Genomic DNA, 22,712 nt, shown 5'->3' on the forward strand with positions numbered 1-22,712 from the left:
CCTACAGGCTGGTATTATAATATGTTACTCTCTACCTCCCTCTACAGGCTGGTATTATAATATGTTACTCTCTACCTCCCCCTACAGACTGGTATTATACTATGTTACTCTCTACCTCCCCCTACAGACTGGTATTATACTATGTTACTCTCTACCTCCCCCTACAGGCTGGTATTATAATATGTTACTCTCTACCTCCCACTACAGGCTGGTATAATAATATGTTACTCTCTACCTCCCCCTACAGGCTGGTATTATAATATGTGACTCTCTACCTCCCCCTACAGGCTGGTATTATAATGTTACTCTCTACCTCCCCCTACAGGCTGGTATTATAATATGTTACTCTCTACCTCCCCCTACAGGCTGGTATTATAATATGTTACTCTCTACCTCCCACTACAGGCTGGTATTATAATATGTTACTCTCTACCTCCCCCTACAGGCTGGTATTATAATATGTTACTCTCTACCTCCCTCTACAGGCTGGTATTATAATATGTTACTCTCTACCTCCCCCTACAGACTGGTATTATACTATGTTACTCTCTACCTCCCCCTACAGGCTGGTATTATAATATGTTACTCTCTACCTCCCCCTACAGGCTGGTATAATAATATGTTACTCTCTACCAATCGATTGATCAATCGGTCGAACAATTAACCCCGGCCCCTCCCCCAGCCACTATGTGGGAGTGGCCTATCACCTTGGGGGTGTGGTTTCGAGCCGGGGGTGTGGCCTATTGGTGAGGGGGAAGTGGTTTGGAGCTGTGGGCTTGGCCTATCACCAAGGGGGTGTGGTTTGGAGCTATGGGCGTGGCCTATCGCCAAGGGGGTGTGGTTTAAGGCTAGGGGCGTGGCCTATCGACATGGGGGCGTGGTTTGGAGCTGGGGGCATGGCCTGTCGGCTTGGGGCGAGGGGCTGTGGTTTGAAGCTGGGGGCGTGGCCTATCGCCATCGGGGCGTGGTTTGGAGCGGGGGGCGTGGCCTGTCGGCTTGGGGGCGTGGTTTACAGCAGTGGGACTCAAAAATAGCGGATATACAAGCTCGTAGATCATAGCTCTACGAGCTTGTAGATCTGATATCGGCTGGGGGTGGGCGTGGCCTATCACCCCGGGGGGTGGGGTCTGAAGCTCTGGGCGGGGCCTATTGGCTTGGGGGCGTGGCCTTTCCCGTTGGATTGGGGTCTTAAGCCGTGTGCTTGTCCTCTATCGGCGAGGGGTGTGTGGTTTGAAGCTGGGGGCGTGGCCTATCGCCATGGGGGCATGGTTTGGAGCGGGGGGCGTGGCCTGTCGGCTTGGGGGCGTGGTTTACAGCAGTGGGACTCAAAAATAGCAGATCTACAAGCTCGTAGAGCATAGCTCTACGAGCTTGTAGATCTGATATCGGCTGGGGTTGGGCGTGGCCTATCGCCCTGGGGGGTGGGGTCTGAAGCTGTGGGCGGGGCTTATTGGCTTGGGGGCGTGGTTTCAAGCCGGGGGCGTGGCCTTTGCCCTTGGATTGGGGTTTTAAGCTGTGTGCTTGTCCTCTATCGGCGAGGGGGCTGTGGTTTGAAGCTGGGGGCGTGGCCTATCGCCATGGGGGCGTGGTTTGGAGCGGGGGGCGGGGCCTGTCGGCTTGGGGGCGTGGCATTTCCCCTTGGATTGGGGTCTTAAGCCGTGTGCTTGTCCTCTATCGGCGAGTGGGTGTGGTTTGAAGCTGGGGGCGTGGCCTATCGCCATGGGGGCGTGGTTTGGATTTGGGGCGTGGCCTGTTGGCTTGGGGGCGTGGTATACAGCAGTGGGACTCAAAAATAGCAGATCTACAAGCTCGTAGAGCATAGCTCTACGAGCTTGTAGATCTGATATCGGCTGGGGTTAGGCGTGGCCTATCACCCCGGGGGGTGGGGTCTGAAGCTGTGGGCGGGGCCTGTCGGCTTGGAGGCGTGGTTTGAAGCTGGGGGCGTGGCTTATCGGCTTGGGGGCGTGGTTTACAGCAGTGGGACTCAAAAATAGCGGATCTACAAGCTCGTAGATCATAGCTCTACGAGCTTGTAGATCTGATATCGGCTGGGGGTGGGCGTGGCCTATCACCCCGGGGTGTGGGGTCTGAAGCTGTGGGCGGGGCCTATTGGCTTGGGGGCGTGGTTTCAAGCCGGGGGCGTGGCCTTTCCCCTTGGATTGGGGTCTTAAAGAGGTGGTGCCATGTTTTTGCACTTTTTCTGTTTTTCATGTGTCTATGAGGTTGATAGAACTTCATTAAGCCCCCCGGTGGTGTTTTTATGGTGTTTTATGTCTTCTCTGACTATTTGGAGTTTTTTCCTGGAGGCTGAAACCTTGAGGGTCAAATGTGCCAATAGAGAAACAGCGCTTTAGTGACATCACAAAGCCCACACCCTTCCCCTCATTATCATAACACAACAGGTGTGGGCATGAGGAGGAGGAGGGACTAGGACAGGTGGGTGGTGCTAAGGTGGTGGAGGAGGTGCTAAGGTGAGAACCAGGTATACTTAATGCACTGGTGGGTGTGTCTACATAAAAACAACATTTTAACACTTACTGTACACTTTTTTTTTGTTGAAAAAAATCCTTACATAATAATAATACCTTATGATCAGGTTTTAGGGTTGAAAAATATCATGGCACTCCATCTTTAAGCCGTGTGCTTGTCCTCTATCGGCGAGGGGTGTGTGGTTTGAAGCTGGGGGCGTGGCCTATCGCCATGGGGATGTGGTTTGGAGCTGGGGGCGTGGCTTGTTGGCTTGGGGGCGTGGTATACAGCAGTGGGACTCAAAAATAGCAGATCTACAAGCTCGTAGAGCTATGCTCTACGAGCTTGTAGATCTGCTATTTTTTCGCCCCCAAGCCAATAGGCCCCGCCCACAGCTTCAGACCCCACCCCCCGGGGTGATAGGCCACGCCCACCCCCAGCCGATATCAGATCTAGAAGCTCGTAGAGCTATGCTCTACGAGCTTGTAGATCTGCTATTTTTGAGTCCCACTGCTGTAAACCACGCCCCCAAGCCGACAGGCCACGCCCCCCGCTCCAAACCATGCCCCCATGGCGATAGGCCACGCCCCCAGCTTCAAACCACACACCCCTCGCCGATAGAGGACAAGCACACGGCTTAAGACCCCAATCCAACGGGAAAGGCCACGCCCCCGGCTTGAAACCACGCCCCCAAGCCAATAGGCCCCGCCCAGAGCTTCAGACCCCACCCCCCGAAGTGATAGGCCACGCCCACCCCCAGCCGATATCAGATCTACAAGCTCGTAGAGCTATGATCTACGAGCTTGTAGATCCGCTATTTTTGAGTCCCACTGCTGTAAACCACGCCCCAGCTTCAAACCACGCCTCCAAGCCGACAGTCAACCGCCCACAGCTTCATACCCCACCCCCCGGGGTGATAGGCCACGCCCAACCCCAGCCGATATCAGATTTACAAGCTCGTAGAGCTATGCTCTACGAGCTTGTAGATCTGCTATTTTTGAGTCCCACTGCTGTATACCACGCCCCCAAGCCAACAAGCCACGCCCCCAGCTTCAAACCACGCCTCCAAGCCGACAGGCCCCCGCCCACAGCTTCATACCCCACCCCCCGGGGTGATAGGCCACGCCCACCCCCAGCCGATATCAGATCTACAAGCTCGTAGAGCTATGCTCTACGAGCTTGTAGATCTGCTATTTTTGAGTCCCACTGCTGTATACCACGCCCCCAAGCCAACAGGCCACGCCCCCAGCTCCAAACCACGCCCCCATGGCGATAGGCCACGCCCCCAGCTTCAAACCACACCCCCCTCGCCGATAGAGGACAAGCACACGGCTTAAGACCCCAATCCAAGGGGAAAGGCCACGCCCCCAAGCCGACAGGCCCCGCCCCCCGCTCCAAACCACGCCCCCATGGCGATAGGCCACGCCCCCAGCTTCAAACCACAGCCCCCTCGCCGATAGAGGACAAGCACAAAGCTTAAAACCCCAATCCACTGGGAAAGGCCACGCCCCCGGCTTGAAACCACGCCCCCAAGCCAATAAGCCCCGCCCACAGCTTCAGACCCCACCCCCCAGGGCGATAGGCCACGCCCAACCCCAGCCGATATCAGATCTACAAGCTCGTAGAGCTATGCTCTACGAGCTTGTAGATCTGCTATTTTTGAGTCCCACTGCTGTAAACCACGCCCCCAAGCCGACAGGCCACGCCCCCCGCTCCAAACCACGCCCCGATGGCGATAGGCCACGCCCCCAGCTTCAAACCACAGCCCCTCGCCCCAAGCCGACAGGCCACGCCCCCAGCTCCAAACCACGCCCCCATGGCGATAGGCCACGCCCCCAGCTTCAAACCACACCCCCCTCGCCGATAGAGGACAAGCACACGGCTTAAGACCCCAATCCAAGGGGAAAGGCCACGCCCCCAAGCCGACAGGCCCCGCCCCCCGCTCCAAACCCCGCCCCCATGGCGATAGGCCACGCCCCCAGCTTCAAACCACAGCCCCCTCGCCGATAGAGGACAAGCACACAGCTTAAAACCCCAATCCAAGGGGAAAGGCCACGCCCCCAGCTTCAAACCACACACCCCTCGCCGATAGAGGACAAGCACACGGCTTAAGACCCCAATCCAACGGGAAAGGCCACGCCCCCAGCTTGAAACCACGCCCCCAAGCCAATAGGCCCCGCCCAGAGCTTCAGACCCCACCCCCCGGGGTGATAGGCCACACCCACCCCCAGCCGATATCAGATCTACAAGCTCGTAGAGCTATGATCTACGAGCTTGTAGATCCGCTATTTTTGAGTCCCACTGCTGTAAACCACGCCCCCAAGCCGATAAGCCACGCCCCCAGCTTCAAACCACGCCTCCAAGCCGACAGGCCCCGCCCACAGCTTCAGACCCCACCCCCCGGGGTGATAGGCCACGCCCAACCCCAGCCGATATCAGATCTACAAGCTCGTAGAGCTATGATCTACGAGCTTGTAGCTCTGCTATTTTTGAGTCCCACTGCTGTAAACCACGCCCCCAAGCCGACAGGCCACGCCCCCCGCTCCAAACCACGCCCCGATGGCGATAGGCCACGCCCCCAGCTTCAAACCACAGCCCCTCGCCCCAAGCCGACAGGCCACGCCCCCAGCTCCAAACCACGCCCCCATGTCGATAGGCTACGCCCCTAGCCTTAAACCACACCCCCTTGGCGATAGGCCACGCCCATAGCTCCAAACCACACCCCCTTGGTGATAGGCCAAGCCCACAGCTCCAAACCACTTCCCCCTCACCAATAGGCCACACCCCCGGCTCGAAACCACACCCCCAAGGTGATAGGCCACGCCCACATAGTGGCTGGGGGAGGGGCCGGGGTTAATTGTTCGACCGATTGATCAATCGATTGGTAGAGAGTAACATATTATTATACCAGCCTGTAGGGGGAGGTAGAGAGTAACATATTATAATACCAGCCTGTAGGGGGAGGTAGAGAGTCACATATTATAATACCAACCTGTAGGGGGAGGTAGAGAGTAACATATTATAATACCAGCCTGTAGGGGGAGGTAGAGAGTAACATAGTATAATACCAGTCTCTAGGGGGAGGTAGAGAGTAACATATTATAATACCAGTCTGTAAGGGGAGGTAGAGAGTAAGATATTATAATACCAGCCTGTAGGGGGAGGTAGAGAGTAACATATTATAATACCAGCCTGTAGGGGGAGGTAGAGAGTCACATATTATAATACCAGCCTGTAGGGGGAGGTAGAGAGTCACATATTATAATACCAGCCTGTAGGGGGAGGTAGAGAGTAACATAGTATAATACCAGTCTGTAAGGGGAGGTAGAGAGTAAGATATTATAATACCAGCCTGTAGAGGGAGGTAGAGAGTAACATATTATAATACCAGCCTCAAGGGGGAGGTAGAGAGTAACATAGTATAATACCAGTCTGTAGGGGGAGGTAGAGAGTAACATATTATAATACCAGCCAGTAGAGGGAGGTAGAGAGTAACATATTATAATACCAGCCTGTAGGGGGAGGTAGAGAGTAACATATTATAATACCAGCCTTTAGGGGGAGGTAGAGAGTCAAATATTATAATACCAACCTGTAGGGGGAGGTAGAGAGTAACATATTATAATACCAGCCTGTAGGGGGAGGTAGAGAGTCACATATTATAATACCAGCCTGTAGGGGGAGGTAGAGAGTCACATATTATAATACCAGCCTGTAGGGGGAGGTAGAGAGTCACATATTATAATACCAGCCTGTAGGGGGAGGTAGAGAGTAACATATTATAATACCAGCCTGTAGGGGGAGGTAGAGAGTCACATATTATAATACCAGCCTGTAGGGGAGGTAGAGAGTAACATATTATAATACCAGCCTGTAGGGGGAGGTAGAGAGTAACATATTATAATACCAGCCTGTAGGGGGAGGTAGAGAGTAACATATTATAATACCAGCCTGTAGGGGGAGGTAGAGAGTAACATATTATAATACCAGCCTGTAGAGGGAGGTAGAGAGTAACATATTATAATACCAGCCTGTAGGGGGAGGTAGAGAGTAACATATTATAATACCAGCCTGTAGGGGGAGGTAGAGAGTAACATATTATAATACCAGCCTGTAGGGGGAGGTAGAGAGTAACATATTATAGTACCAGCCTGTAGGGGGAGGTAGAGAGTCACATATTATAATACCAGCCTGTAGGCGAGGTAGAGAGTAACCTATTATAATACCAGCCTGTAGGGGGAGGTAGAGAGTCACATATTATAATACCAGCCTGTAGGGGAAAATGTCACCAAAGTGCTTATCTCAGCCCAAAAATGCTATTTTGAGCCACAATTTTTTAAAGAAAGTGGGTGTCAGTTTTGTCTGAAGGAAGGCATTAGGGCTCATGTATTTTGTGTTGGGCTCCTAAAACCCACTTTTAGAGACCTCACAAAGTCAGCAGCCACTTAGAATGTACTGGGAACAAGTTACAGGAAAATGTCACCAAAGTGCTTATCTCAGTCTAGAAATGCTATTTTGACCCAAGATTTTTTTAAGAAAGTGGGTGTCAGTTTTGTCTGAAAGAAGGCATTAGGGCTCATGTATTTTGTGTTGGGCTCCTAAAACCCACTTTTACAGACATCACAAAGTCAGCAGCCACTTAAAATGTACTGGGAACAAGTTACAGGAAAATGTCACCGAAGTGCTTATCTCAGTCTAAAAATGCTATTTTGACCCAAGATTTTTTTTAAGAAAGTGGGCGTCAGTTTTGTCTGAAAGAAGGCATTAGGGCTCATGTATTTTGTGTTGGGCTCCTAAAACCCAATTTTACAGACCTCACAAAGTCAGCAGCCACTTAAAATGTACTGGGAACAAGTTACAGGAAAATGTCACCAAAGTGCTTATCTCCGTCTAAAAATGCTATTTTGACCCAAGATTTTTTTTAAGAAAGTGGGTGTCAGTTTTGTCTGAAGGAAGGCATTAGGGCTCATGTATTTTGTGTTGGGCTCCTAAAACCCACTTTTACAGACCTCACAAAGTCAGCAGCCACTTAAAATGTACTGGGAACAAGTTACAGGAAAATGTGACCAAAGTGCTTATCTCAGCCCAAAAATGCCATTTTGAGCCACGATTTTTTAAAGAAAGTGGGTGTCAGTTTTGTATGAAGGAAGGCATTGGGGCTCATGTATTTTGTGTTGGGCTCCTAAAACCCACTTTTAGAGACCTCACAAAGTCAGCAGCCACTTAGAATGTACTGGGAACAAGTTACAGGAAAATGTCAAAATAGCATTTTTAGGCTGAGATAAGCACTTTGGTGACACTTTCCTGTAACTTGTTCCCAGTACATTCTAAGTGGCTGCAGACTTTGTGAGGTCTCTAAAAGTGGGTTTTAGGAGCCCAACACAAAATACATGAGCCCTAATGCCTTCCTTCAGACAAAACTGACACCCACTTTCTTAAAAATACGTATTATAATATGTGACTCTCTACCTCCCCCTACAGGCTGGTATTATAATATGTTACTCTCTACCTCCCCCTACAGGCTGGTATTATAATATGTTACTCTCTACCTCCCCCTACAGGCTGGTATTATAATATGTGACTCTCTACCTCCCCCTACAGGCTGGTATTATAATATGTTACTCTCTACCTCCCCCTACAGGCTGGTATTATAATATGTTACTCTCTACCTCCCCCTACAGGCTGGTATTATAATATGTGACTCTCTACCTCCCCCTACAGGCTGGTATTATAATATGTTACTCTCTACCTCCCCCTACAGGCTGGTATTATAATATGTTACTCTCTACCTCCCCCTACAGGCTGGTATTATAATATGTTACTCTCTACCTCCCCCTACAGGCTGGTATTATAATATGTTACTCTCTACCTCCCCCTACAGGCTGGTATTATAATATGTTACTCTCTACCTCCTAAAACCCAATTTTACAGACCTCACAAAGTCAGCAGCCACTTAAAATGTACTGGGAACAAGTTACAGGAAAATGTCACCAAAGTGCTTATCTCCGTCTAAAAATGCTATTTTGACCCAAGATTTTTTTTAAGAAAGTGGGTGTCAGTTTTGTCTGAAGGAAGGCATTAGGGCTCATGTATTTTGTGTTGGGCTCCTAAAACCCACTTTTACAGACCTCACAAAGTCAGCAGCCACTTAAAATGTACTGGGAACAAGTTACAGGAAAATGTGACCAAAGTGCTTATCTCAGCCCAAAAATGCCATTTTGAGCCACGATTTTTTAAAGAAAGTGGGTGTCAGTTTTGTATGAAGGAAGGCATTGGGGCTCATGTATTTTGTGTTGGGCTCCTAAAACCCACTTTTAGAGACCTCACAAAGTCAGCAGCCACTTAGAATGTACTGGGAACAAGTTACAGGAAAATGTCAAAATAGCATTTTTAGGCTGAGATAAGCACTTTGGTGACACTTTCCTGTAACTTGTTCCCAGTACATTCTAAGTGGCTGCTGACTTTGTGAGGTCTCTAAAAGTGGGTTTTAGGAGCCCAACACAAAATACATGAGCCCTAATGCCTTCCTTCAGACAAAACTGACACCCACTTTCTTAAAAATACGTATTATAATATGTGACTCTCTACCTCCCCCTACAGGCTGGTATTATAATATGTTACTCTCTACCTCCCCCTACAGGCTGGTATTATAATATGTTACTCTCTACCTCCCCCTACAGGCTGGTATTATAATATGTGACTCTCTACCTCCCCCTACAGGCTGGTATTATAATATGTTACTCTCTACCTCCCCCTACAGGCTGGTATTATAATATGTTACTCTCTACCTCCCCCTACAGGCTGGTATTATAATATGTGACTCTCTACCTCCCCCTACAGGCTGGTATTATAATATGTTACTCTCTACCTCCCCCTACAGGCTGGTATTATAATATGTTACTCTCTACCTCCCCCTACAGGCTGGTATTATAATATGTTACTCTCTACCTCCCCCTAAAGGCTGGTATTATAATATGTTACTCTCTACCTCCCCCTACAGGCTGGTATTATAATATGTTACTCTCTACCTCCCCCTACAGGCTGGTATTATAATATGTGACTCTCTACCTCCCCCTACAGGCTGGTATTATAATATGTTACTCTCTACCTCCCCCTACAGGCTGGTATTATAATATGTTACTCTCTACCTCCCCCTACAGGCTGGTATTATAATATGTGACTCTCTACCTCCCCCTACAGGCTGGTATTATAATATGTTACTCTCTACCTCCCCCTACAGGCTGGTATTATAATATGTTACTCTCTACCTCCCCCTACAGGCTGGTATTATAATATGTTACTCTCTACCTCCCCCTACAGGCTGGTATTATAATATGTTACTCTCTACCTCCCCCTACAGGCTGGTATTATAATATGTTACTCTCTACCTCCCCTACAGGCTGGTATTATAATATGTGACTCTCTACCTCCCCCTACAGGCTGGTATTATAATATGTTACTCTCTACCTCCCCCTACAGGCTGGTATTATAATATGTGACTCTCTACCTCCCCCTACAGGCTGGTATTATAATATGTGACTCTCTACCTCCCCCTACAGGCTGGTATTATAATATGTGACTCTCTACCTCCCCCTACAGGCTGGTATTATAATATGTTACTCTCTACCTCCCCCTACAGGTTGGTATTATAATATGTGACTCTCTACCTCCCCCTACAGGCTGGTATTATAATATGTTACTCTCTACCTCCCCCTACAGGCTGGTATTATAATATGTTACTCTCTACCTCCCTCTACAGGCTGGTATTATAATATGTTACTCTCTACCTCCCCCTACAGACTGGTATTATACTAGGTTACTCTCTACCTCCCCCTACAGGTTGGTATTATAATATGTGACTCTCTACCTCCCCCTACAGGCTGGTATTATAATATTTTACTCTCTACCTCCCCCTACAGGCTGGTAATATAATATTTTACTCTCTACCTCCCTCTACAGGCTGGTATTATAATATGTTACTCTCTACCTCCCCCTACAGACTGGTATTATACTATGTTACTCTCTACCTCCCCCTAGAGACTGGTATTATACTATGTTACTCTCTACCTCCCCCTACAGGCTGGTATTATAATATCTGACTCTCTACCTCCCCCTACAGGCTGGTATTATAATATGTTACTCTCTACCTCCCCCTACAGGCTGGTATTATAATATGTTACTCTATACCTCCCCCTACAGGCTGGTATTATAATATGTTACTCTCTACCTCCCCCTACAGGCTGGTATTATACTATGTTACTCTCTACCTCCCCCTAAAGGCTGGTATTATAATATGTTACTCTCTACCTCCCCCTACAGGATGGTATAATAATATGTTAATCTCTACCAATCAATTGATCAATCGGTCGAACAATTAACCCCGGCCCCTCCCCCAGCCACTATGTGGGCGTGGCATATCACCTTGGGGGTGTGGTTTCGAACCGGGGGTGTGGCCTATTGGTGAGGGGGGAGTGGTTTGGAGCTGTGGGCTTGGCCTATCACCAAGGGGGTGTGGTTTGGAGCTATGGGCGTGGCCTATCGCCAAGGGGGGTTGTGGTTTAAGGCTAGGGGTGTGGCCTATCGCCATGGGGGCGTGGTTTGGTGCTGGGGACGTGGCCTGTCGGCTTGGGGCGAGGGGCTGTGGTTTGAAGCTGGGGGCGTGGCCTATCGCCATCGGGGCGTGGTTTGGAGCGGGGGGCGTGGCCTGTCGGCTTGGGGGCGTGGTTTACAGCAGTGGGACTCAAAAATAGCAGATCTACAAGCTCGTAGATCATAGCTCTACGAGCTTGTAGATCTGATATCGGCTGGGGGTGGGCGTGGCCTATCACCCCGGGGGGTGGGGTCTGAAGCTGTGGGCGGGGCCTGTTGGCTTGGAGGCGTGGTTTGAAATTGGGGGCGTGGCTTATCGGCTTGGGGGCGTGGTTTACAGCAGTGGGACTCAAAAATAGCGGATCTACAAGCTCGTAGAGCATAGCTCTACGAGCTTGTAGATCTGATAACGGCTGGGGTTGGGCGTGGCCTATCACCCCGGGGGGTGGGGTATGAAGCTGTGGGCGGGGGCCTGTCGGCTTGGAGGCTTGGTTTGAAGCTGGGGGCGTGGCTTATCGGCTTGGGGGCGTGTTTTACAGCAGTGAGACTCAAAAATAGCAGATCTACAAGCTCGTAGATCATAGCTCTACGAGCTTGTAGATCTGATATCGGCTGGGGGTGGGCGTGGCCTATCACCCCGGGGGGTGGGGTCTGAAGCTGTGGGCGGGGCCTATTGGCTTGGGGGTGAAAAAAATAGCAAAATAGTGATAGGCCACGCCCACCCCCAGCCGATATCAGATCTACAAGCTCGTAGAGCTATGATCTACGAGCTTGTAGATCCGCTATTTTTGAGTCCCACTGCTGTAAACCACGCCCCCAAGCCGATAAGCCACGCCCCCAGCTTCAAACCACACACCCCTCGCCGATAGAGGACAAGCACACGGCTTAAGACCCCAATCCAACGGGAAAGGCCACGCCCCCAGCTTGAAACCACGCCCCCAAGCCAATAGGCCCCGCCCAGAGCTTCAGACCCCACCCCCCGGGGTGATAGGCCACGCCCACCCCCAGCCGATATCAGATCTACAAGCTCGTAGAGCTATGCTCTACGAGCTTGTAGATCTTCTATTTTTGAGTCCCACTGCTGTATACCACGCCCCCAAGCCAACAGGCCACGCCCCCAGCTCCAAACCACGCCCCCATGGCGATAGGCCACGCCCCCAGCTTCAAACCACACACCCCTCGCCGATAGAGGACAAGCACACGGCTTAAGACCCCAATCCAAGGGGAAAGGAATACCCAAAAGGACAAAAAGTCAGAATTATCTCCAACGCGGCGGTCTGCGTTGACTTTTTGTCTTTTTGGCATTGGGCTTATTAGCCAAAAGGACACAAAATTCCTGCCAAACGGACACCTTTCCCTTACGTGTTGTTTTAGCTACTTTACAGAAGCCGACATAGCATGATTTGGCGTGGCCTATTTGCCTGATCTTCTATGTATCGCTCCAATTTCCGCTCATTCCCATGGTGGGTCCCAATCTTCTCTGTATCGTTCCAATTTGTGTCCTATTTGTCCTATTTGCCTGATCTTCTCTGTATCGCTCCAATGTCCGCTCATTCCTATGGTGGGTCCCAATCTTCTCTGTATCGTTCCAATTTGTGTCCTATTTGTCCTATTTGCCTGATCTTCTCTGTATCACTCCAATTTCCGCTCGCGCAAGGATGACACGCAAATTCGTGAAGCGTTCCTCATTTTTAACTATTTTGAGGAAATAGAGAAAAAAAAAATATTTTAGATTTTTTTAAATTATTTTTCGACATTTTTTAATGCTTCAAAGTCCCCCCAAGTGGCCCCCGAGGTGATAGGCCACGCCCACAGCTCCAAACCACGCCCCCATGGTGATAGGCCACACCCCCAGCTTCAAACCACACCCCCCTCGCCGATAGAGGACGAGCACACGGCTTTAAACCACAATCCAAGGTGATAGGCCACGCCCCCAGGCCGATAAGCCCCGCCCACAGCTCCACAACACGCCCCCATGGTGATAGGCCACGCCCCCAGCTTCAAACCACACCCCGCTCGCCGAGAGAGGACAAGCACACGGCTTTAAACCACAATCCAAGGTGATAGGCCACGCCCCCAGGCCGATAAGCCACGCCCACAGCTCCAAAACACGCCCCATGGTGATAGGCCACGCCCCCAGCTTCAAACCACACCCCCCTCGCCGAGAGAGGACAAGCACACGGCTTAAAACCACAATCCAAGGTGATAGGCCACGCCCCCAGGCTGATAAGCCACGCCCACGGCTCCAAAACACGCCCCCATGGTGATAGGCCACGCCCCCAGCTTCAAACCACACCCCCCTCGCCGAGAGAGGACAAGCACACGGCTTAAAACCCCAATCCAAGGTGATAGGCCACGCCCCCAGGCCGATAAGCCACGCCCACGGCTCCAAAACACGCCCCCATGGTGATAGGCCACGCCCCCAGCTTCAAACCACACCCCCCTCGCCGAGAGAGGACAAGCACACGGCTTAAAACCCCAGTCCAAGGTGATAGGCCACGCCCCCAGGCCGATAAGCCACGCCCACAGCTGCAAAACACGCCCCCATGGCGATAGGCCACGCCCCCAGCTTCAAACCACACCCCCCTCGCCGATAGAGGACAAGCACACGGCTTTAAACCACAATCCAAGGTGATAGGCCACGCCCCCAAGCCGACAGGCCACGCCCACAGCTCCAAACCACCCCCCCCCCCCGGGTGATAGGACACGCCCACAGCTCCAAACCACTCCCTCCTCACCGATAGGCCACGCCCCCGGCTTCAAACCACACCCCCCGAAGCGATAGGCCACGCCCACAGAGCGGGTAGGGGAGGGCCCGGGGGGCGGGGTTAAGTGTTCGACCGATCAAACCGATCAATCGATCGATCGATCGATCAGTGCAGCCTCTATGGCTTGGATTGTGGAAAAATCTCTCCAAATGACTATGTCCAGAAGTCAAAACGGCGAAAGATGGGGTTTTGCCCGGCTCTCCACGCGGCCCCGGGGAGCCTCCGGCCCCCACCGGGGTGCCCAGCCAGAGCCCAGCTAAGTCCTCTACCTGGCTCTCCATCCGAACCCGGGGACCCACTCTTAAGCACCCCCCCCGGAGTCTGGACCCACAGCCGCGGGCGCTAGTTGCCCGGGGACAGGGGAGTATAAGCCAATTTCGGCCCGGGGACAGGGGGGTACAAATCCATTTATATCCCTGAATTCTTCTAAGTCGAAACTGCAGAAGATGCAGTTTTGCGGGGCCCCCCACGCCAAACCGAGGCCCCTTAAGAGGATAGTACTCTGCCAGGTGTAACCAAAGTCATGCCTGGTTCCGTGTTCCGCAGCCCACCTGAGCTTTCTACGCTGTAGCGCCCCCTGGTGCTTCTCCAAAGTGTCCGATATTTCACTTTTTTTTTTTAAGGATGCTTTCCTTAGGGAAAAAAAAAAAGTTATCATTGTCCTTTTGGCATCAGTGTCCTTTTGGCATCAGTGTCCTTTTGGCACTTATAGGTTAACAAACATAACCCCAGTTATCATTGTCCTTTTGGCATTAGTGTCCTTTTGGCATCAGTGTCCTTTTGGCATCAATGTCCTTTTGGCATCAGTGTCCTTTTAGCATCAGTGTCCTTTTGGCACTTATCATTGTCCTTTTGGCATTAGTGTCCTTTTAGCATCAGTGTCCTTTTGGCACTTATCATTGTCCTTTTGGCATTAGTGTCCTTTTGGCATCAGTGTCCTTTTGGCATCAATGTCCTTTTGGCATCAGTGTCCTTTTAGCATCAGTGTCCTTTTGGCACTTATCATTGTCCTTTTGGCATTAGTGTCCTTTTAGCATCAGTGTCCTTTTGGCACTTATCATTGTCCTTTTGGCATTAGTGTCCTTTTGGCATCAGTGTCCTTTTGGCATCAATGTCCTTTTGGCATCAGTGTCCTTTTAGCATCAGTGTCCTTTTGGCACTTATCATTGTCCTTTTGGCATTAGTGTCCTTTTAGCATCAGTGTCCTTTTGGCACTTATCATTGTCCTTTTGGCATCAGTGTCCTTTTAGCATCAGTGTCCTTTTGGCACTTATCATTGTCCTTTTGGCATTAGTGTCCTTTTAGCATCAGTGTCCTTTTGGCACTTATCATTGTCCTTTTGGCATCAGTGTCCTTTTAGCATCAGTGTCCTTTTGGCACTTATCATTGTCCTTTTGGCATTAGTGTCCTTTTGGCATCAGTGTCCTTTTGGCACTTATAGGTTACAAACATAACCCCAGTTATCATTGGCCTTTTGGCATTAGTGTCCTTTTGGCATCAGTGTCCTTTTGGCATCAATGTCCTTTTGGCATCAGTGTCCTTTTGGCATCAGTGTCCTTTTGGCATCAGTGTCCTTTTGGCATCATTGTCCTATTGGCACCAGAGGACAAGCACACGGCTTTAAACCACAATCCAAGGTGATAGGCCACGCCCCCAGGCCGATAAGCCCCGCCCACAGCTCCACAACACGCCCCCATGGTGATAGGCCACGCCCCCAGCTTCAAACCACACCCCGCTCGCCGAGAGAGGACAAGCACACGGCTTTAAACCACAATCCAAGGTGATAGGCCACGCCCCCAGGCCGATAAGCCACGCCCACAGCTCCAAAACACGCCCCATGGTGATAGGCCACGCCCCCAGCTTCAAACCACACCCCCCTCGCCGAGAGAGGACAAGCACACGGCTTAAAACCACAATCCAAGGTGATAGGCCACGCCCCCAGGCTGATAAGCCACGCCCACGGCTCCAAAACACGCCCCCATGGTGATAGGCCACGCCCCCAGCTTCAAACCACACCCCCCTCGCCGAGAGAGGACAAGCACACGGCTTTAAACCACAATCCAAGGTGATAGGCCACGCCCCCAGGCCGATAAGCCCCGCCCACAGCTCCACAACACGCCCCCATGGTGATAGGCCACGCCCCCAGCTTCAAACCACACCCCGCTCGCCGAGAGAGGACAAGCACACGGCTTTAAACCACAATCCAAGGTGATAGGCCACGCCCCCAGGCCGATAAGCCACGCCCACAGCTCCAAAACACGCCCCATGGTGATAGGCCACGCCCCCAGCTTCAAACCACACACCCCTCGCCGAGAGAGGACAAGCACACGGCTTAAAACCCCAGTCCAAGGTGATAGGCCACGCCCCCAGGCCGATAAGCCACGCCCACAGCTGCAAAACACACCCCCATGGCGATAGGCCACGCCCCCAGCTTCAAACCACACCCCCCTCGCCGATAGAGGACAAGCACACGGCTTTAAACCACAATCCAAGGTGATAGGCCACGCCCCCAAGCCGACAGGCCACGCCCACAGCTCCAAACCACCCCCCCCCCCCCCCCCCCGGGTGATAGGACACGCCCACAGCTCCAAACCACTCCCTCCTCACCGATAGGCCACGCCCCCGGCTTCAAACCACACCCCCCGAAGCGATAGGCCACGCCCACAGAGCGGGTAGGGGAGGGCCCGGGGGGCGGGGTTAAGTGTTCGACCGATCAAACCGATCAATCGATCGATCGATCGATCAGTGCAGCCTCTATGACTTGGATTGTGGAAAAATCTCTCCAAATGACTATGTCCAGAAGTCAAAATCTGTGAAAATGACTATGTCCAGAAGTCAAAACGGCGAAAGATGGGGTTTTGCCCGGCTCTCCACGCGGCCCCGGGGAGCCTCCGGCCCCCACCGGGGTGCCCAGCCAGAGCCCAGCTAAGTCCTCTACCTGGCTCTCCATCCGAACCCGGGGACCCACTCTTAAGCACCCCCCCCGGAGTCTGGACCCACAGCCGCGGGCGCTAGTTGCCCGGGGACAGGGGAGTATAAGCCAATTTCGGCCCGGGGACAGGGGGGTACAAATCCATTTATATCCCTGAATTCTTCTAAGTCGAAACTGCAGAAGATGCAGTTTTGCGGGGCCCCCCACGCCAAACCGAGGCCCCTTAAGAGGACAGTACTCTGCCAGGTGTAACCAAAGTCATGCCTGGTTCCGTGTTCCGCAGCCCACCTGAGCTTTCTACGCTGTAGCGCCCCCTGGTGCTTCTCCAAAGTGTCCGATATTTCACTTTTTTTTTTTAAGGATGCTTTCCTTAGGGAAAAAAAAAAAGTTATCATTGTCCTTTTGGCATCAGTGTCCTTTTGGCATCAGTGTCCTTTTGGCACTTATAGGTTAACAAACATAACCCCAGTTATCATTGTCCTTTTGGCATTAGTGTCCTTTTGGCATCAGTGTCCTTTTGGCATCAATGTCCTTTTGGCATCAGTGTCCTTTTAGCATCAGTGTCCTTTTGGCACTTATCATTGTCCTTTTGGCATTAGTGTCCTTTTAGCATCAGTGTCCTTTTGGCACTTATCATTGTCCTTTTGGCATTAGTGTCCTTTTGGCATCAGTGTCCTTTTGGCATCAATGTCCTTTTGGCATCAGTGTCCTTTTAGCATCAGTGTCCTTTTGGCACTTATCATTGTCCTTTTGGCATTAGTGTCCTTTTAGCATCAGTGTCCTTTTGGCACTTATCATTGTCCTTTTGGCATTAGTGTCCTTTTGGCATCAGTGTCCTTTTGGCATCAATGTCCTTTTGGCATCAGTGTCCTTTTAGCATCAGTGTCCTTTTGGCACTTATCATTGTCCTTTTGGCATTAGTGTCCTTTTAGCATCAGTGTCCTTTTGGCACTTATCATTGTCCTTTTGGCATTAGTGTCCTTTTGGCATCAGTGTCCTTTTGGCATCAATGTCCTTTTGGCATCAGTGTCCTTTTAGCATCAGTGTCCTTTTGGCACTTATCATTGTCCTTTTGGCATTAGTGTCCTTTTAGCATCAGTGTCCTTTTGGCACTTATCATTGTCCTTTTGGCATTAGTGTCCTTTTGGCATCAGTGTCCTTTTGGCATCAATGTCCTTTTGGCATCAGTGTCCTTTTAGCATCAGTGTCCTTTTGGCACTTATCATTGTCCTTTTGGCATTAGTGTCCTTTTAGCATCAATGTCCTTTTGGCACTTATCATTGTCCTTTTGGCATTAGTGTCCTTTTGGCATCAGTGTCCTTTTGGCATCAATGTCCTTTTGGCATCAGTGTCCTTTTAGCATCAGTGTCCTTTTGGCACTTATCATTGTCCTTTTGGCATTAGTGTCCTTTTAGCATCAGTGTCCTTTTGGCACTTATCATTGTCCTTTTGGCATTAGTGTCCTTTTGGCATCAGTGTCCTTTTGGCATCAATGTCCTTTTGGCATCAGTGTCCTTTTAGCATCAGTGTCCTTTTGGCACTTATCATTGTCCTTTTGGCATTAGTGTCCTTTTAGCATCAGTGTCCTTTTGGCACTTATCATTGTCCTTTTGGCATTAGTGTCCTTTTAGCATCAGTGTCCTTTTGGCACTTATCATTGTCCTTTTGGCATTAGTGTCCTTTTAGCATCAGTGTCCTTTTGGCACTTATCATTGTCCTTTTGGCATTAGTGTCCTTTTAGCATCAGTGTCCTTTTGGCACTTATCATTGTCCTTTTGGCATTAGTGTCCTTTTAGCATCAGTGTCCTTTTGGCACTTATCATTGTCCTTTTGGCATTAGTGTCCTTTTAGCATCAGTGTCCTTTTGGCACTTATCATTGTCCTTTTGGCATTAGTGTCCTTTTGGCATCAGTGTCCTTTTGGCATCAATGTCCTTTTGGCATCAGTGTCCTTTTAGCATCAGTGTCCTTTTGGCACTTATCATTGTCCTTTTGGCATCAGTGTCCTTTTAGCATCAGTGTCCTTTTGGCACTTATTATTGTCCTTTTGGCATTAGTGTCCTTTTAGCATCATTGTCCTTTTGGCACTTATCATTGTCCTTTTGGCATTAGTGTCCTTTTAGCATCATTGTCCTTTTGGCACTTATCATTGTCCTTTTGGCATTAGTGTCCTTTTAGCATCAGTGTCCTTTTGGCACTTATCATTGTCCTTTTGGCATTAGTGTCCTTTTAGCATCAGTGTCCTTTTGGCACTTATCATTGTCCTTTTGGCATTAGTGTCTTTTTAGCATCAGTGTCCTCATTGTCCTTTTGGCATTAGTGTCCTTTTAGCATCAGTGTCCTTTTAGCATCAGTGTCCTTTTGGCAATTATCATTGTCCTTTTGGCATTAGTGTCCTTTTAGCATCAGTGTCCTTTTGGCACTTATCATTGTCCTTTTGTCATTAGTGTCCTTTTAGCATCAGTGTCCTTTTGGCACTTATCATTGTCCTTTTGGCATTAGTGTCCTTTTAGCATCAGTGTCCTTTTGGCACTTATCATTGTCCTTTTGGCATTAGTGTCCTTTTGGCATCAGTGTCCTTTTGGCACTTATCATTGTCCTTTTGGCATTAGTGTCCTTTTAGCATCTGTGTCCTTTTGGCACTTATCATTGTCCTTTTGGCATTAGTGTCCTTTTAGCATCAGTGTCCTTTTGGCAATTATCATTGTCCTTTTGGCATTAGTGTCCTTTTAGCATCAGTGTCCTTTTGGCACTTATCATTGTCCTTTTGTCATTAGTGTCCTTTTAGCATCAGTGTCCTTTTGGCACTTATCATTGTCCTTTTGGCATTAGTGTCCTTTTGGCATCAGAGTCCTTTTGGCATCAATGTCCTTTTGGCATCAGTGTCCTTTTAGCATCAGTGTCCTTTTGGCACTTATCATTGTCCTTTTGGCATTAGTGTCCTTTTAGCATCAGTGTCCTTTTGGCACTTATCATTGTCCTTTTGGCATTAGTGTCCTTTTAGCATCAGTGTCCTTTTGGCACTTATCATTGTCCTTTTGGCATTAGTGTCCTTTTAGCATCAGTGTCCTTTTGGCACTTATCATTGTCCTTTTGGCATTAGTGTCCTTTTAGCATCAGTGTCCTTTTGGCACTTATCATTGTCCTTTTGGCATTAGTGTCCTTTTAGCATCAGTGTCCTTTTGGCACTTATCATTGTCCTTTTGGCATTAGTGTCCTTTTAGCATCAGTGTCCTTTTGGCACTTATCATTGTCCTTTTGGCATTAGTGTCCTTTTAGCATCAGTGTCCTTTTGGCATCAATGTCCTTTTGGCATCAGTGTCCTTTTAGCATCAGTGTCCTTTTGGCACTTATCATTGTCCTTTTGTCATTAGTGTCCTTTTAGCATCAGTGTCCTTTTGGCACTTATCATTGTCCTTTTGGCATTAGTGTCCTTTTGGCATCAGTGTCCTTTTGGCATCAATGTCCTTTTGGCATCAGTGTCCTTTTAGCATCAGTGTCCTTTTGGCATCAGTGTCCTTTTAGCATCAGTGTCCTTTTGGCACTTATCATTGTCCTTTTGGCATCAGTGTCCTTTTAGCATCAGTGTCCTTTTGGCACTTATCATTGTCCTTTTGGCATTAGTGTCCTTTTGGCATCAGTGTCCTTTTGGCACTTATAGGTTACAAACATAACCCCAGTTATCATTGGCCTTTTGGCATTAGTGTCCTTTTGGCATCAGTGTCCTTTTGGCATCAATGTCCTTTTGGCATCAGTGTCCTTTTGGCATCAGTGTCCTTTTGGCATCATTGTCCTTTTGGCACCAGAGGACAAGCACACGGCTTTAAACCACAATCCAAGGTGATAGGCCACGCCCCCAGGCCGATAAGCCCCGCCCACAGCTCCACAACACGCCCCCATGGTGATAGGCCACGCCCCCAGCTTCAAACCACACCCCGCTCGCCGAGAGAGGACAAGCACACGGCTTTAAACCACAATCCAAGGTGATAGGCCACGCCCCCAGGCCGATAAGCCACGCCCACAGCTCCAAAACACGCCCCATGGTGATAGGCCACGCCCCCAGCTTCAAACCACACCCCCCTCGCCGAGAGAGGACAAGCACACGGCTTAAAACCACAATCCAAGGTGATAGGCCACGCCCCCAGGCTGATAAGCCACGCCCACGGCTCCAAAACACGCCCCCATGGTGATAGGCCACGCCCCCAGCTTCAAACCACACCCCCCTCGCCGAGAGAGGACAAGCACACGGCTTTAAACCACAATCCAAGGTGATAGGCCACGCCCCCAAGCCGACAGGCCACGCCCACAGCTCCAAACCACCCCCCCCCCCCCCCCGGGTGATAGGACACGCCCACAGCTCCAAACCACTCCCTCCTCACCGATAGGCCACGCCCCCGGCTTCAAACCACACCCCCCGAAGCGATAGGCCACGCCCACAGAGCGGGTAGGGGAGGGCCCGGGGGGCGGGGTTAAGTGTTCGACCGATCAAACCGATCAATCGATCGATCGATCGATCAGTGCAGCCTCTATGACTTGGATTGTGGAAAAATCTCTCCAAATGACTATGTCCAGAAGTCAAAATCTGTGAAAATGACTATGTCCAGAAGTCAAAACGGCGAAAGATGGGGTTTTGCCCGGCTCTCCACGCGGCCCCGGGGAGCCTCCGGCCCCCACCGGGGTGCCCAGCCAGAGCCCAGCTAAGTCCTCTACCTGGCTCTCCATCCGAACCCGGGGACCCACTCTTAAGCACCCCCCCCGGAGTCTGGACCCACAGCCGCGGGCGCTAGTTGCCCGGGGACAGGGGAGTATAAGCCAATTTCGGCCCGGGGACAGGGGGGTACAAATCCATTTATATCCCTGAATTCTTCTAAGTCGAAACTGCAGAAGATGCAGTTTTGCGGGGCCCCCCACGCCAAACCGAGGCCCCTTAAGAGGACAAAACTCTGCCAGGTGTAACCAAAGTCATGCCTGGTTCCGTGTTCCGCAGCCCACCTGAGCTTTCTACACTGTAGCGCCCCCTGGTGCTTCTCCAAAGTGTCCGATATTTCACTTTTTTTTTTTAAGGATGCTTTCCTTAGGGAAAAAAAAAAAGTTATCATTGTCCTTTTGGCATCAGTGTCCTTTTGGCATCAGTGTCCTTTTGGCACTTATAGGTTACAAACATAACCCCAGTTATCATTGGCCTTTTGGCATTAGTGTCCTTTTGGCATCAGTGTCCTTTTGGCATCAATGTCCTTTTGGCATCAGTGTCCTTTTAGCATCAGTGTCCTTTTGGCACTTATCATTGTCCTTTTGGCATTAGTGTCTTTTTAGCATCAGTGTCCTTTTGGCACTTATCATTGTCCTTTTGGCATTAGTGTCCTTTTGGCATCAGTGTCCTTTTGGCATCAATGTCCTTTTGGCATCAGTGTCCTTTTAGCATCAGTGTCCTTTTGGCACTTATCATTGTCCTTTTGGCATTAGTGTCCTTTTAGCATCAGTGTCCTTTTGGCACTTATCATTGTCCTTTTGGCATTAGTGTCCTTTTGGCATCAGTGTCCTTTTGGCATCAATGTCCTTTTGGCATCAGTGTCCTTTTAGCATCAGTGTCCTTTTGGCACTTGTCATTGTCCTTTTGGCATTAGTGTCCTTTTAGCATCAGTGTCCTTTTGGCACTTATCATTGTCCTTTTGGCATTAGTGTCCTTTTAGCATCAGTGTCCTTTTGGCACTTATCATTGTCCTTTTGGCATTAGTGTCCTTTTAGCATCAGTGTCCTTTTGGCACTTATCATTGTCCTTTTGGCATTAGTGTCCTTTTAGCATCAGTGTCCTTTTGGCACTTATCATTGTCCTTTTGGCATTAGTGTCCTTTTGGCATTAGTGTCCTTTTAGCATCAGTGTCCTTTTGGCACTTATCATTGTCCTTTTGGCATTAGTGTCCTTTTAGCATCAGTGTCCTTTTGGCACTTATCATT

This window comes from Gymnoscopelus braueri, assembly GCF_963280865.1.
Source record: "Gymnoscopelus braueri genome assembly, chromosome: 12".
NCBI lineage: Eukaryota > Metazoa > Chordata > Actinopteri > Myctophiformes > Myctophidae > Gymnoscopelus > Gymnoscopelus braueri.